This window comes from Dama dama, chromosome 26 (genome assembly GCF_033118175.1).
Source record: "Dama dama isolate Ldn47 chromosome 26, ASM3311817v1, whole genome shotgun sequence".
In the NCBI taxonomy this organism is placed as follows: Eukaryota; Metazoa; Chordata; class Mammalia; order Artiodactyla; family Cervidae; genus Dama; species Dama dama.
The window spans coordinates 51,386,021-51,404,263 of NC_083706.1; the positions used below are offsets into that span (position 1 = coordinate 51,386,021).

Here is an 18,243-nt window from a genome sequence, read left to right on the forward strand (position 1 = left end):
TGTGACTGCCCTGCTCCAGAGAAAACAGTGGAAGGGATGCTCTTCCAGTTTCCGTCCGAGGCCTGTCAGGCAGCTTCCATTTCCTGAGTCTAGGAGCCCTGAGCTCTAATGCTGCCCATGCTGGAGGGCACATGAGTCCACAGTCCCGTCCTTCCAGCCGAGGCTCCAAACCTGTGATCCTTTAGCTGCACCACCAAGGGACCTCAGCCCAGTAGGTTTTTCTACGTACAGTAGTAGGTTTTTCTACGTACAGTAGAAAAACCGCCCGGCTGAGTCTGGTATAAATTCACAACTCAAATAACAGTGAGATATTAGAACACTATTGTTTAAAGATGACAAACTTTTGGGGTGGTTTGTCCCATATGTGTCTTTTCCCATCATGCGAAATGCCAGGCTAGATGAACTGGAATCAAGATTGCTGGGATATAACCTCAAATGAGCAGATGACACCACCCTTATGGCAGAAAGTGAAGAAAAACTAAAGAGCCTGTTGATGCAAGTGAAAGAGGAGAGTGAAAAAGCTGGCTTAAAAATCAACATTCAAAGAACAAAGATCATGGCATCTGGTCCCATTACTTTATGACAAATAGATGGGGAAACAATGGAAACAGTGACAAACATTATTTTCTTGGGCTCCAAAATCCCTGCAGATGGTGACTGCAGCTATGAAATTAAAAGATGCTTGCTCCTTGGAAGAAAAGCTATGACCAACCTAGACAGCATGCTAAAAAGCAGAGACATTACTTTGCCGACAAAGGTCCACCTAGTCAAAGCTATGGTTTTTCCAGTAGTCATGTATGGATGTGAAAGTTGGACTCTAAAGAAAGCTGAGCACTGAAGAATTGATGCTTTTGAACTGCAGTGTTGGAGAAGACTCTTGAGAGTCTCTTGGACTACAAGGAGATCCAGCCAGTCCATCCTAAAGGAAATCAGTCCTAAATATTCATTGGAAGGACTGATGTTGAAGCTGAAATTCTAATACTTTGGCCACCTGATGTGAAGAGCTGACTCATTGGAAAAGACCCTGATGCTGGGAAAGATTGAAGACAGAAGGAGAAACAGGGATGACAGAGGATGAGATGGTTGGATGGCATCTGTGACGTAATGGACATGAGTTTGAGTAAACTCCGGGAGTTGGTAATGGACAGGGAAGCCTGGCGTGCTGCAGTCCATGGGGTTGCAAAGAGTTGGGCATGATAGAGCGACGGAACTGGACTGAACTCTCCCATATGTAGCAACAGATAATTGCAACATGACATGTAAAAATTATTCAGGGGGCTAATATATTCTTATTTTCACAGGGTCAAGCCTTTATATATGCTTTTACAAGATAGGGAAGCATTTTTACTATTACTTCTCTTGCCTTTCTGGTTCAAGGTTCACACTCCCCCCCAACCCCATATCTCAATTCTTGAGACTGCAATTAAATTTGGAACAACAGAAGAAAACACTCCACTGAATCTACTTTCTGGTCATGTTTCCAGACAATACAATGTTTGGAGAATTGATTGCAAATCTGTTATTGTCCTTGAAGAAGGGAGCATCCAGCATGCAATAGTCCTAGCTACACAGGAAATACATTTGGGGGTAACTTCCCTCCTCCAGGACAATTGAAGCGGAAAACAAAACGATCCCAACAGTCCATTCAATGACAGATGATTCTGTTTTTAGAGTATTCCTGGTCTTTCTACTTTTCTTTTCTACAGGGATGTTTGACATTATCACTGTCCTGAACCTTTGGCCCAGGAAGAAGGTAAACAGCTGCTGGCAGGGCCAAAGGCGTGGCGGACTCAGTCTCTTCTTGTTCAGGCTGAAGTTAACACATGCTGTGTTTGCTCCTACCTGCAGCATCCTGGAGCCCCAAAGCCCGAATCTCTTGTTTAAATTTATAAGCGAAGAACGCAGCTAGGCGCCATGCTTAAAGGGCGGCTGCTATTTCATGATTATTCTCCCTCATCATCCCGTCTACTGAGCGTCTCTTCTTCTTTTCCAGTTGTGCTATCACCTTATGTATGTATACTTTAAGTCTCCTTTTTCAGAATCCAAAGGTCTACACCAAGATTTTGCTGTGAAGAATTATCATCTCTATTTAGGCTCATTTTCTTTCTATAAGAGGAGAAGCATCTCTTACTGATGTTGGAGAACACAATAGTTTTATGATGCGACTACCAAAGAAATGCAATTTAAAATGATAAGTAATAGATTTAGATACTAAATGTGTCAGGTTCTTTAATTTTGCTTCCATACCACATTTTGGTTTAGAGTGTACATTTCCCCCTTTATTATAACTTATGGTATTCATGGTATATGAAATGTCTCCTCATTTCACAGGCAAAGATTTTCTCATCTATTCTATCTTCAAGAAAATCAAGAACAGATTTTTGACTATTGAATTTTGAAAGACTGAATGTAACAAAACAATCTAGAGCAAAGTAAGTTTTCCACAGTACAGCCAAACTCCTATAATTGATACTTTAAACTCTCTTATATATGGCTCTTTCCCAGCTTAAAGGAGTCTGGAAAATTAAAATACTGCAAATGAATCATGACGAGCAATCAGATTGTTTGGGTACAGTGAGGCCTCTGAACCACAAAAGTATGTTACTTGAAAAAAAATTGATGCTCTTGAAACTGAGTCAGGATGTAAGGTAGAGGGGAAATGAGTTACAGGTTTTAGAAAATCATGATGCTCCACAGCCAAATAATATTTATTTGCTACTTCTGCAGACAGAGTCACATTTCCACAGTATCACTTCATCTACATTATTTGAGTGTGTACTTCACAGCAGCTCTCCAAGATGGATGTAATTATCTGCATCATGCAGACGAGGAAGCAGAAGCACGTGCATTGGAGTCATCACAGTCCTTGTTCCTCTAAAAGTGCTGTGGTTCAAGGAATTGATGCACATGGTTAGGAAGTGAATGGTTTCAAGGCTAAAGTTCTTGTAGTCTTTGCTGACAGTGGGATGTCAGCCTCTTTTGAAATCAGACAAAGCCGTGTGGATAGATGGAACTTGCAAAATAATTGGGTGATTTTTCAGAAAGTTTCACATTTCTGGATCCATACTTAAAACATGGTTTAACTGGATGAGAATTTGGGAAATCCCTCTCATTCCTCCCACCTTGGAACAATTTTAATTTTAAGAGCACTGTGGCAATTGTGGCCCAATTCCTATTGAAGATTTATACTTGGGGCTACTTCGTAACTTGCATATGAAGGAGGGTCTGGTGCAGTGATTGGGGAAAATGTCTACAACAGTTCAGATTATAATCTATGGCAAATCATAGGCTGAAGTCAAGGGCAATGAGGCTGGGAACTCTGTGCCTGCCCGCCTGCAGAGTCCCTTACTTGAGATTGGCAGCTGGCCTCGCAGCAGCCCTCGCCGCCGCAGGCCAGGTCAGCATGGATGGCCCTCAACCAGAAGATGTGTCAGCGCAGCCACGGTGATGAATGTGAACAGGGAGGCCCTGGTGAGTTAGCCACAAATCTCACAGCTTACGCTGCAAATGAGAAACGTCAGAAAAATATTTGCATAAGTATATTTCCCATTGTCCAAAAATGAGGCCAGAGGGAAACACTGTTCAGTGCATCCTATGATTAGAATCACAAAGTGGAATTATATAAAGCCATATCTGTAAAAGTCATAATAAGATTTAGGCCAATAGATGATGAATGTTCTCCTGCCATAGCTGCAACTTGGATCACCCCAGGGGGGCTTTGGGGAAAACCAAATATAATAGTCTTGTGCTTTTATCAAATATTTACTTAGAAAGCTCCTTTCTAAGAGTCTTCTTAACTAACTACTTCTCGGAGAAAACTGTCCTTCTTTTGCCACCATACCTGGGTCTTTCCCGCGTATGATGGGTCTTCCCATAAATGTTCTGATTTTCAATAAAGAAATCCAACCAATAGAGAACTGTGTTTTTCACTAGCAAGTAGGATTAAAGACAATATTTATTACTTTATTTATGTATTCCCATATGCCACCATAGCATATGCTACCTTTACAAACAAACAATTATTCCTTACTGCCTTGCCCCTCTCATCAGCTTTGTCATGACATCACCTGGTTACCTTCAGTCAAGTCAGAAGGAACAACTATTTCCTGAACAAACTTTGTCCATTTTTTTAAGTGCTTATTCCTTCTTTGCAGTTATCTTCAAATACACCTTTAAGACATGTTATTTTCCTGGTATTGTACTCTGTATGTATTGTGGGATTGAATGTGATAGGGAGGCAATATAATAAAAAATATAGACAAAATATTTTAGGTGCATTCAGAAGAAACAGTTGAAAGTTAAAGCTATGAAGAAAGTCCTTCCAGAATAGGACTATTGGAAACAGATGGGATTTTAACTTGTTGAAATGGAAGTGAAATTAGGTCCAGTTAGAAGGAGCAGTGGATGCAGGATGAGGTGCTCTGGGTGATGCCCATGAAACACGGGTCCAGATTCTTCTGTCACTGGGTGTATGAGCAAATTGGAGACAGAAATAATATGGAATACATTTAATAATAAAAGTCAAAGGGCAATTCAGATCAGCAGCCCAAGGAATAGAGACGTAACAAATCTGATGAATTCAGAGAGAAGAAATGTCCCCCATCAGTAGTTACACTGAAGGATAAAGGAAATGAGGCCGAGGGGGACAGAGAAAGGTGAGAAAGTTCAGTTCAGTTCAGCCGGCCTCAGCTCTGTTCCTTGAGTGACTGAATTCCTGTCTGAACTTTCTCATGTCCCGATACTCGCAAAACAGGATAGTACAAAAGTTCCCTGACAACACACCTTAGATTTTTCTGACATGTCCACATATTAAGTCTCCCATTCTACTATCCCATTACTAACTCATGTTGTTTTTTTGGCCTGGTATACAGAAACAATGGCATTCAGACAAATGATTACGATCAATGGTGAGGATCTCATTTAAACAGAGAGGAGGAAATAAAAACGAACCCATTTGTCTTAAAGCACACACTGACAGCTGAGGGTTTTCTTTATTGCATTTGGTAAATTCATCTTGGCCACAGGAAATATTCAATAACTTCATACACTTAAACACAAGTAGGCATGACGGCAAAAGAAGGCTGATTTTCCTCCAAGTGGGTAGTTAAGAAGACTCTTAGAAGGGACCTTTTGGCCCTCCTGCAGCTGCTTTCGATGCTTCAGCTCAAGGCTGCAAAGCCCAGGCTGGCAAGGGAGACAGGACTGGCTGGGTAATGGGGGCCAGCAGCCAGCCAGGTCAGCACATTAAGTGATGAATCAGAGCAAGCAGCTCAGTCATGTGAAAATTCTTTTCTGAATATTGCTTTCTTTCCATCACAGAGGGCAAATTCGTCTAGCTCTATTTCAGGGCAATATACAGAGAGCAGGCTTCTCCTTTGATGAGGGAAAATGGAATAAAAGGAGTTCCATATAAAATCGGTTACGCATCCAAAATAATTGTATCTTTGGGAAGAGAATGGTTTAGACTCACTGGTGTGTGTGTGTGCATGTGTGTACATGTGCATGCATGAGTGTGTGTGCGTGTACTGCATTTGCACTTGTCCTTCAGTATACGTGGGGAGCTGGTTGAGGACAGAGTTGGTTCCAGGGCAGGTGTGGTTTCAAAAATCTACAGATGCTCAAGTTTCATGACCAACTCCCTGTTTCTACAGTTCTGCATGTGAGGATTCAGACACACACAGAGAGAAGGAGAGAGAGAGAGATTCTCTGAAGAACCTTGACTAGCAGACTCACACACTTAACAACAGCTTGGATAGGATTCCATGTTGAAAGCATATCCCCTTCCAAAAATGTTGACAGCACTTCCTGGATTCTAGTCTGAGGATCAGTGAACTTTGGTGGTGGGGGAGCAATTGGGAGGTAGCGGGCTTCACTTTGCTGTAGGCAGGGGACATCACAGGAGAGAGGCTCGGTCCCGCTCAAGCCCAGATCAAGATGCTATTCCTACATTCTGACTGCTCTTGGTCAGATGGTAAATACAATTTCCAGGAGCTTCTTTTGCTATTAATTTTGTGATTGATCTTATAACCTTCTAGGGAATAATGTGAGTTATATTCAGTTTCTCTCTGAGGAGTGTAATTTTGGTTTTGTTCTTCTTTTTTTTTTTTTTGCCTTGAGAGACTAAACTCCTTTATTTCATTTTGGAGAGCATGACTTGTGCTGGTTCTTAAAGAATTTCAGTGGTTTAACAGAAACTTCACTGTGCTCTGACTAAATATGGGGCAAAAGTTTCATGGCTTTTCCACTATTTGAAAAAAAAAAAAAAAAAAGGTAACAGAAGACAAGTATTGGATGGATTGTTCACTGTTAAGTTAATTAACATCTTATCTACTATACACACTGAAAAATCATTTCTACAAAATAACCACAGTTGCAAATGTCTAATCTTTACAAATACAGACACAGTCTACATTTGTACTGAAATTTTGCTCACAATTTATATTTCCTAAATCATTCTAGACCATAGAATTTATTTTCATATTTTCATCTTTACTTTGGTGCTTAAAACTCTGTGCCATTTTTATGTGTGTACACTGGAGACATAGGAAAGGACAATGGAAGGATAAACATAAGCAATCATGTGGAAGTGACAGGAAATGTGAGTCAGGATGGTCTGTGAAGTCGTGTATTTTCTGAGGTTGAGAAGACCAAATAACGCTTTCATTTAGCACAGGTATAACTTTAAGAATATAAAGGATTTTCTATGGAACTGAAACATAAAAGTCATCACTTGTGACATATATGTGAACAACAGTATTTAAGCAATTTAGCTCTGAATCACCAAGGACCAGTCAAGCAAGTCAGAGTTTCAGGGACCGATCCCTGGTGGATAGACCACGCCTAGAGGATTCCTGGTCTCAGCGAATCCTCTGGATCCAGCATCCACACCTTGTTTACACAGCCCAAGTCTTCCACTGCAAATCCTTCTGTGTTCTTTCTCTCTCTCCTCTCACACTGTCAGTTACTTAGAGTGGAATCCTATCTTTCAAATATTCTAAAGCACCTCCCAGTCTCTGCCAAATAAACTGTATTCTGGAGACAGAGTGAATTCTATTTGATGACAGAAGTGCAGCAAAAAGGTATGAAATCATTTTGACAGGGGTTAAAAATATTTCATTCTACAGTTTACTACATTCTTCTGTCTAAAGTGATTTAAAAAAAAAATCTAACCTTTTAATTTAAAAGCCACATTTTTATGTAATTATCCCCCAAATCAGTAGAGTTCTTTTCAAAGAAAGAAGCAGCAGTTCTATAAGTTGGAGATACAAAATGTAGCGTGATTGCAGGGTGGTTTGGATCAGAACCCTTCCTAAGCTTTCAGGACATGGGAGGACTCTCATCTGCTGAAGAAAGTATGCACATTTTCCTCCCTAAAAGCAGGTTTTACACTGACCAGAGGAGATCCTGCCTCTGTGGCAACACATTTCTATGCACACGTGCAAAGTCACTTCAGGTGCATCCGACTCTTTGTGACCCCATGGACTATAGTCTGCCAGGCTCCTTTGTCCATGGGATTCTCAAGGCAAGTATACTGGAGTGGGTAGCCATTCCCATCTCCAGAGGATCTTCCAGAATCAGGGCTCGAACCTGCAACTCTTATGTCTCCTGCATTGCAGGTGGATTCTTTACCACTAGTGACACCTGGGAAGCCCACACATTTCTATACATACTCTGTAAAATAGGGAACATATCATAACTATAAGGAGAGATAAGAAGGCTGTCTTCAATGAGCAGTTCATAAAACTACAAGAAAACAACAGAAGAGGAAAGACTAGAGATCTCTTCAGGAAAATAGGAAACATCAAGGGAACGTTTCACCAAAGATGGACACGATAAAGGACAGAAGTGATAGAGACTCAGTAGATGCTAAAGAGGTCAAGAAGAGATGGAAAGAATACATGTAAGAACTGTACAAAAAAAGATCTGAATGAACCAGATTACTATGATGGTGTGGTCAGCCACCCAGAGCCAGACATTCTGGAGCGTGAAGTCAAATAGGCCTTAGGAAGCACTGCTGTTAATAAGGCTAGTGGATGCAATGGAATTCCAGCACAGCTATTCAAAACCCTAGACAATGATGCCATCAAGGTGTTGCATTCAAAATGTCGGCAAATCTGGAAGACCCAGCAGTGGCCATAGGACTGGAAAAGGTCAATTGTCACCCCAATTCCCCAGAAGAATAGTACTAAAGAATGTTCTAACCATCAGACAATTGTACTCATCTCCCATGCTAGTAAGATCATGCTTAAAATCTTACATCCTAGGCTTCAGCACTATGTGAGCCAAGAACTTACAGTTGTCCAAACTGGGTTTAGAAAAGTCAGAGGAACCGGAGATCAAATTGCCAACATTTGCTGGATCATAGAGAAAGCAAGGGAATTTCAGAAAAACATCTAAGTCTGTTTCATTGACTGGGATAAAGCCTTTGGCTGTGTGGATCATAACAGACTGTGGAAAGCTCTTAATGAGATGGGAATATCAGACCATCTTACCTGGCTCCTGAGAAACCTCTATGCGGGTCAAGAAGCAACAGATAGAACCCTGTATGGAACAAGTGATTGGTTCAAGACTGAGAAAGGAGTACAGCGGGGCTGTCTTCTGTCACCCTGTTTGTTTAATGTATATGCTGAGCATAGCAGGAGAAATGTTGGGCTAGATGAGTTATAAGCTGGAATCAAGACAAGTGGGAGATATGTAAATGATACCACTCTAATTGCAGAAAGTGAAGAGGAACTAAAGAGCCTCTTGATGAGGGTGAAAGAGGAAAGTAAAAGAGCTGGCTTAAAACTAAACATCAAAAAAAAAAATGAAGATCATGGCATCTGGCCCCATTACTGCATGGCAAATAGAAGGGGGGATGGTAGACAGATTTCCCCTCCCTGGGCTCTAAATCACTGTGGATGGTGACTGCAGACATGAAATCAGAAGATGACTGCATCTTGGCAAGAAAGCTATGACAAACCTAGACAGTATGTTGAAAAGCAGAGACATTACTTTGCCAACAAAGGTCTGTATAGTCAGGCGATGGTTGTCCCAGTGGTCATGTATGGTTGTGAGAGGTGGACCATGAAGAAGGCAGAGTGCCAAAGAATTGATGCTTTCAAACTTTGGTGCTGAAGAAGAATCCTAAAAGTCCCTTGGACAGCAAGGAGATCAAACCCGTCTCTCTTAAGGGAAATCACCCCTGAATATGCATTAGAAGGACTGATGTTGAAGCTGAAGCTCTAGTAATTTGGGCATGTGATGTGAACAGCCGACTCATTGGAAAAGTCCCTAGTGCTGGGAAAGATTGAGGGCAGAGGGAGCAGAGGGCATCAGAGGATGAGATGGCTGGATGGTATCACTGATGCAATGGACAGGAACTTGGGCAAACTTTGGGAGATGGTGAGGGACAGGGAGGCCTGGTGCACTGCAGTCCATGAGGTCACAAAGAGTCAGACATGACTGAGCCACTGAACAACAACAATCATAATTACTTGGTAAGTGAATTAATTAAAGGATGAATCAATGATTTAATCACATTTATCATGGTTATAGATGCAAATATTTACTGGGCAATATTGAGATATTTAAATAATTTTTTTCTGTACACTAACAATATAGATCAGTAGTGTGATAAGGAGCTATTTTCAGTGAAGAAATCAGTTCAGTTCAGTCGCTCAGTCTTGTCCGACTCTGCAACCCCATGGACTGCAGCACACCAGGCCTCCCTGTCCATTACCAACTCCCAGAGTTTACTCAAACTTATGTCCATTGAGTCGATGATGCCATCCAACCATCTCATCCTCTGTCATCCCCTTCTCCTCCCGCCTTCAATCTTTCCCAGCATCAGGGTCTTTTCCAGTGAGTCAGTTCTTTGCAACAGGTGGCCAAAGTATTGGAGTTTCAGAATCAGTCCTTCCAATGAATATTCAGGACTGTTTTCCTTTAAGATGGACTGGTTGGATCTCCTTGCAGCCCAAGGGACTCTCAAGAGTCTTCTTCAACACCACAGTTCAAAAGCATAAATTCTTTGGCACTCAGCTTTCTTTATATTCCAACTCTCACATCCATACATGACTACTGGAAAAACCATAGCTTTGACTAGACGGACTTTTGTTGGCAAAGTAATGTCTCTGCTTTTTAATATGCTGTATCAGTTAGTCATAACTTTTCTTCCAAGGAGCCAACGTCTTTTAATTTCATGGCTGCAGTCACCATCTGCCAATAATATTTTACCAATATTCATGCAGCAGGAAAATCACATACTTGAAAGCAAATTTTATTGAACTCTAGTTGACTTACAGTATGAAATTCATTTCAGGTATACCACATAGTGATTTGTTATTTTGATAGACTGTACACCTGTTGTGAAATAACTAAGTCACAGGGATATAAGGTACAGTCAAGGAGATAGAGTCAATGATATTATAACTTTGGGTGGTGTGCAATCTATAAATACATACACATATAAGTACACTTTCTGTAATTCAGGAGAACGTTTTATTTGCCCCATTTTCTGAAGCAACCAGAAGATGAGTATGGTATGGGCAGCCCTAGGGATGGACCCAGGACCTGCTACCCACAGGCCTGTCTCCTCCCATCCCATCCTACCTGGGCTGCCTGAGTGATGAGGAGGGGGAGTCGGGAATGACATACAGCGGGCCCAGGACCACAGGTGGGAACTGCAGCAAGAGTGGGACCACATGACAGTGATTCATGACAATCCACCAATCGTAATTCAGATGAACACAGTCACCCAGTCTCCTTGGTCAGATTTTATTTCAGTATCTATCGTGAAAGTCGCTCAGTCGTGTCCAACTCTTTGTGACCCCATGGGCTGTAGCTGGCCAGGCTCCTCTGTCCATGGAATTCTCCAGGCCAGAATACTGGAGTGGGGTTCCCTTCTCCAGGGGGTCGTCCCCACCCAGGGATCGAACCCACGTCTCCCACATTGCAGGCGGGTTCTTTACCATCTGAGCCACCAGGGAAGCCCTATAACAGGGCTTAGATCCCCTTCCTGCATCCTATAGAACGGAAGTGGCGACTCCGGGAGAGGTGTCGTCTTAGCCATTTCTCTTTCTGAGTTGCTGGACCCAGCTAGGTATCTCAGCTCTTGCAAGAGGTTCGTCTGTCCATCTCATGTCACCCAACCCTGGATGACATCTCTCTGTTTCCCATGTATTTCAGATCTACTATTCACAACAGTAAGGTGTTATTGTTGGTGTAGGGAAATAAAGGAAGAGCAGCAAATAGAGAGTATGGAAATACATATGCATCAATATTGGAATTTAGTATACAATAAAGATGTTACTTCAGGTCAGTAGGAAATGAAGGATTTTCCCACAGACAGCACTGGAATAGATTTTTTAAAAATCGAGCTTAATTCCTATCTCCATTTCTTCTTGAAAAACGAAGTGAATCTAGACGAGACAAAATTCTAAATGTGGGGAAAAAGAAAAATCAAAGCACCGGAAGTATTAAAAGAAACAATGGGTGAGTTTTCTAGTTTTGGGATAGCGCAATCCTTTCTAAGGCAGCACTAAAACCAGAAGCCATGAAGAAGTAGATGAAAGGATCTGACTGCCAAGAAAAGTTTTAAAAAATTTCTATGGCAATAAAACAAAGAAACAAAACCCCCAAAATGCCTTCTGGTAGTCTGCTATACTGCTGGTTGCCAAAAACCCCCATGCCTTGCAGAAAGCTGCCCTAGCATAGCCCCCTCCTCTTGACTCCAGGCAGGGCATGTAACCCGTTCTAACCAACAGGATGTGACAGAAGTTCAAGACCAAAGCTCCTGCCTTTGCACTTTCGGAAGCCCTTGGCTGCCAAGTTAGACATCCGGCTACTCTGCAGGAAACACTGGATTAAGAGGTCACCTGGAGGGACCCTGTGGGAAGGAGAGCCCCTTATGTCTAGTTTGTGGAAAACCAAAACACCCAGCTGGCCTGAGAGCTAAGGCACCAGAACTAGGACTCTGGTCATGCTGCTGCAGCCAGCCACCAGCCTCCCTGGCTTCACAGCTGAGAGCTGGATATCTGGATGAAAAGACACCCGAGCTCGGCCCCGACAGGCATCACGCAGAGTCACACTGTCCTCCCTACGCTCTGTGTAGATTCACGACCTCCGGAATTCTGAGAAGTCAAATTAAGTTTTTTGAGAGACATGGGATTATTTGTTACAAAGCAATCAGGAACTGGGACCCTCCAACAGTCAAACTGCAAACGGGGAAGAGTATGAGCAATATGTACTGCAAGGGACTTGTTTACTAGATATACAAAAAAATCTTAAAATTGATTTAAAAAATGACAAATAACTCAATACAGAATAAAGAAAAGAATTGAAGAAGTAATTCAAAGGACCAAAATCTAAGTGGTCAATAATCTTCAGAGAGATGCTCAAGTTCACTTCTAATTTTTTAAAAAAATGAAATTCCATTATTTGCCTATTGGGGTGGAACATACTTAAAAGCTTAGCAATAAACAAAGTGGGGATGATACGGAGCTACTTTTTTCATGTGCTACCTGCTGGAAGCAATTTATAATGTTTATAAAAATGCAGCGTATATATTATTTGACATAGCAATACAATCTTTAACAAGATGTTTTAGAAAAGATTTTACTCAAGGATGCAAAGACATTCGAAGTACTATGAACCGAATGAATGTTTGTCTTCCCAAAGAGGACACCCTCCCCTCCACTGTGATGGCATGTGGCTGGCGGGCCTTTGGGAGGCAGTCATGGGGATGAAGTCTCGATGGCGGGCTCCCATGATGGCATGAGTGTCTTTTTGAGAAGAGGAAGAGAAACCTGAGCGGTGCCTCTCTCTCTCTCTCTCTGCCACGGGAGAATATGGAGAGAAGCTGGGCCTCTGCAACAAATTCCTAAGAGAGCTTTCAACAGAACTGCACCTGCCGGCACCTTGATCTTGGACTTCACAGCCTCCTTACCTGTGATAAATATATTTCTGTTGTTCAGGCCACCCAGTTTAAGGTATTTTATTATGGCAACAAGAGCAGACTAAGATAAGAACAGAGATGTTCATTAAGCGCTATTTACCATATCTTAAATGTTGGGCAGTTTCACACATCCATTCACAAGTACCTCATTTAAAAAGTTACAGGACAGATATACAATATATGACTGCATAGCTATTTACAATGAGGTAGAATGTTATATACTGACTTAGGAGGGAATCTAGGTGCTAGTAAAGTGAAAAAAAATCAAGTTGCAGATCAGAATAGACTGTGGGATACTATTTGTCATCTTTTATGAAAAAATACAAGCACACTCATATTGGACATTTGCATACCTGGATACTGATTTAACATTTCAAAGTGGACAGGGGAAACGACTGAGCTCTGAGGCTTGGGAGTACTGGGCTGGCAACATGCAGTGTGAGAGGAAACAGAGGCTAACTTCTCACCGTACACCCACCTGTACATATTAGTTGGTGACATGCAATTTTTATTAAAAAGGAAAGAAAAATAGTGAAGTCTCCAAAGGCCTTTGTGCTATGAGCTCCACCATCCCCCGGGGTCAGAACACAGGAGCACTGCTGGGCTTCATCTGCACTCACACATGTAGAGAGGGTTGTGCTGCGTGGATATGCAAACACCATCCCTCTCGGACACGACTGAGCGACTTCACTTTCACTTCTCACTTTCATGCATTGGAGAAGGAAACGGCACCCCACTCCAGTGTTCCTGCCTGAAGAATCCCAGGCAGCAGCAGCAGCAGCAACTCACTTCAGCCGTGTCCGACTCTGTGCGACCCTATGGACTGTAGCCCACCAGGCTCCCCCGTCCCTGGGATTCTCCAGGCAAGAAGACGGGAGTGGGGTGCTGTGCCCTCCTCCAGGGGGTCTTCCCGACCCAGGGACTGAACCCGTATCTCTTACGTCTCCTGTATTGGCTGGCACGTTCCTCAACTTAACAGATGAATTTTCCTGAATCTGAAAGTTGTTTTGTGGGAAAATACTTTATTATTTGATGTTCAAACAGAATCACACCCACTCAAAGCTTCACTTGGATCCGCTTGTTCTGATGTATTTTTAAGGGCTTGAAAACCAAAAAAGATTTTTAATTTTCTTATGAAAAAACACAAGCCTTTATATCAAACTGTTTCTTAATATCTTTTGTGTCTTCACTTGTAAGTGTGAGAAATGAATGATCTCTGTCAGGCGTGTGTGACAGACCAAATCTAAAACGTGGTTTGGAGGCAAGTAGACCTTGAAAATCTTGTGGAGCTGGAACATTTTCATGCCCCACACCAGGCTACATGTCAAGCAGGCATGCTGATTGACTTGTGGCTCTGGCAGGGAGGTGCAGATGCAAACATGCATGATTGCTGTGATAGTCCCATTTGGCATCCTTAGTTCTGAAAACGTGTTGATATATGTGAATAACTAACTGGGAAATGTCCAAATAGGAACAGTGTTGTGGCTCAAAAATAGCTATCAGAGAAAGAGAAAGTCACTTTAGATTGAATAACAAATGAGAATGAACCCACAGTAAAAATTGGAAGGATGATCATAGATATGGAATCTGAGTTATGACTAAGAACCACATATAAAATTTATTTCCAACTAGATCCACTAACAAAGAAATTAGCTATACATTTGCTGAAAACAAAACAAAACATTATTACATTTGGTTAGAAAGATAAAAGGCAGAAAAAAATGGAAAAGAATGGATACATCCAGTTGGAACTGTGAACAACTAAATGTCACAAAAGGTGTTAAGAACGCTAACATTTCTGTCATATCTGTAGGCTGTATTATGTATGAATGTCTGGGAATTTTTCAGGAAGAAAACTGAAGTCTATTTGGGTGTTTCATGTTCCAGAGAGCCAAAGGGTTCTCTGAAAGAATTATAGAGAAATGGGAGATGGCAAGAAAACGCAGGAGCATATCAAGGAGATGGGGCTATTTATGAAACAGGAAAATCCACATATAATGGAACGCGGACAATGGGGAGTAGTCTGGCAGTATCACTCTGTAGGAATACAATGTACTCTGCCAGTAGCTGAGTTGTTGTTTAGTTGCTCAGTAGTGTCTGACTGCAGCACCCCAGGCCTCTCCTTCAGTAACTGAGGGCTGACAGCCAAATTAGACAAAAAAACAAATAAACAAATAAAGCAGTAAATAAAATGTAAAGCTTCTAGGTGGAAAAATGCTATCATGAATGGCTATTATGATTATATTTGAATTTTTAAAAAGATGTCATTAGAAGGATGTAGGATAAAGCCAAGAAGAAAGAAGCTATCAGGCTACTGCAATAGTTTGAGTTCTATTGGTATCTGCTCTTTCATTAGTCAAATTGGTCCTTTATTTACTATCCATTCCCTCTTCCTCACTATTTTCCCTTCTCTTTTTTACTTCCTTTAAATTCCAACTTTATCTTCCTTTTCTGTATTAAACCAATTTTATAAACATTAGTTTATGTTCTTTATTTTTAATTGTCTCATTTCCACTTCAAATTTACGCCATATGTTTTGGACTTTCTCTTTTAAATTCCATAAAATTTAAAAAAGGTTTGGAGATTAATAATTGTGGTAGTGATGAGATTTGTATTTGATAGTTTCTTAGTATTTTGAGGTGGGAAAACAACAGGTTATGATGATTCCTTAACTGTCAATACAGGCTGGGAAAATCATACGGCCAAGTGAATAGATTTTCAGGACAGGAGGCTTCAGGAAGTGTTTATGAAAATCTAAGAGATTCACAGCAACAGATTTTACAACACTTAAGACACAATGGCCTAACACTACAGCAGCTTCAAATGCTAAGCAATACTCAGACTCTGAATACAATCAAACTCACTTTGATTGTGAAAATTTAGTTTTCAATTTGCCTCCCACTGCACAGAAGTAATGTATCAGGTGATTCATTTTCACGTTTGAACTGTTGTTAACCACAAAGGGTGGAGGACCACTGGATACGGGGTTGGATTCTTATGTCACAAGGAGAAGAAAGGGGGGTAACATTACAGCACAGGATGACGCATCAAATTTCCTTAACAGGCACTAATTCACTTTGATCTATCCTTCACCATAATTTCATTGGTGGGAAGGACATACATATTTATAAGTGTGGAAGCAGGCTGCCGTTGTTCTGTTTGTGATTTACAGTAACAAAGAATTCATTTAGATTTCCATAGGAGAAGTCCCAAGGTGACCCTGTAGTAGGCAGCAGCCCCCTCCTGTGGAGGATTCCTAACATAATAAAGAATAAAGCAAAACAACAGCACATCACGACCTGGGCTCCTGGGTAATCAACGCACATATTTGTCACGGAAACAATAGCACCGCGCAAAGCAGCGTCATTACTACAATTTGATGATGAAAACCCTGGGGAGCCCAGCAAGTATATCTGCCTGGAAAGCAGCTGATTAATCGAAGTTACTCAGGCTTTGTTAAAGGGTTATTGTTTCAATCATAATTAACAATAAATAGTTACTCATGGAAGGAATGCAGAGAAGACGCAGCTCAGCCCCTTGTGAGGCAGACAGCTTTTATGCCTTTTTAACCATGAATTATCAACAAATACAGAACAAAACAGAGAGCCAAATGGGGGAAACATGATGATTTTTGAGCCAAAGGTTAGATTTAGCATCTCATTAGATATGAAACAAACATATTGCATTTTATACAAATATCTCTTAAGTGACATGACCCTGGTGCACCATTTTCATATCGCATAAAATGCTTTCAAAGCTCTGTGGGGTGAATTCTAAGGGCATCTCAATGTCTATGTACCCAGCAAGCATTCTAGCAAACATTCACAGCAAACATTCTAGCAAAAATCACAAAAATGCATTGTGTGATTTAAATTGCCATAATTAGGCAAAATATTTGAAAAGCTAATTTACTAAAAAGGCATGTATGACTGGATAATAAGCACATGAAGAAGATGCTTAATGGGATGAGTGATTAGAGAAAACAAAAGTGAAACCTGTAAGAGGCCATGGGGCTTCCTGAGCGGCTCAGCGGTACAGAATCTGCCTGCAGAAGATGCAGCAGGTTCGATTCCTGGCTCAGGAGGGCATGGTCACCCACTCCAGTGTTCTTGCCTGCAGAATCCCATGGACACAAGAGCCTGGCAGGCTACAGTCCATAGGGTTGCATATGACTGAAGCAACCAAGCACGCTTGCAAGAGCTTACTACACACCCACTAAGATGGCTAGAATGAGAGCAATTGAAAATATCAAGTATTGGTGAGGATATGGAGAAACTGGAACCTCTCCTCTCTGATGGGGATGTTAAATGTTATGCGGCGAAAACATTTAAGTAATTTCTTAAAAATGTTAAACACACATTACCACAGGACCCAGTGATTCCTCTCCAGGGTATGTAACTGAGAGAAGTGAAATCATTTATCTGCACAAACACTTGCATATAAATGCCTGCCACTCAACTCATAATAATCTCAACTGGAAGCCACACAAATGTCCATCAACTAGTGAGTAGATAAACCGAATGGGTCCCATTCATTTAGTGGAGTTTTGCTCGCCATGAAGACAGACATAGGGGTTTCCCTGGTGGTCCTGTGGGTAAGACTCAGGCTTTCAGTGCCATGGATCCAGGTTTAATCCCTGGTTGGGAAACTAATGTAAGCTGGGTGATGGAGCAGAAGGAAAAAAAAAAAAGAAAGGAAGGAAGGAAAAGGAAATACATGCTATGCAACAACTCTGAAAAAATCTCAAAATAATTATGCTGAGGGAAATCAACCAGACAAAAGATTACATACTGTATGATTCCATTTATATGAAATGTCTAGAAAGGCAAAACTCTGCAAGCAGAGAACAAATCACCAATTGCCTGGCGCTTAGGGCGGGAGTGGGGATGTCTGAAATATACAGGAGGAAACTTTGGAGGGAGACAGAAGCATTCTAACAGCGGGTGTGAGGCTGCCTGCTCACTGGTGTATTTACTGTCTAGCTGTACACTTGCACTGGGTGATTTGCATGATTTGTAAATTATACTCCAATAAAGCTATCAAAATGCATCAAGGCATAAACAAGATTTGTGAAGTCTTGTACATGTTCACAATAGTAAAAAAAAAAAAAAAAAAAAGCTTACCTTAAAAATAAATAACTCTGTCATAATTATGGGTTAATAATGGCATTGTCTTTCTCCTGGAGAGGGTATCCTGAGACTTTCCTTCAGAAAACTAAGAATATAGCTTGCTTTCCAGATGATTCAGTGGTATAAAAAAAAAAAAAAAAAATCCACCTGCCAATGCAGGAGATGTGGTTTAAATCC

The 18,243-nt window shown here is 41.3% G+C and overlaps 1 protein-coding gene across 1 annotated transcript in view; it reads right to left on the bottom strand.

Annotated features, from left to right (window-relative positions):
• The window catches only part of PRKN (parkin RBR E3 ubiquitin protein ligase), a 1,218,605-nt gene that overhangs the window by 522,655 nt on the left and 677,707 nt on the right, over positions 1-18,243 (bottom strand). The gene's annotated exons all lie outside the window — the stretch shown is intronic.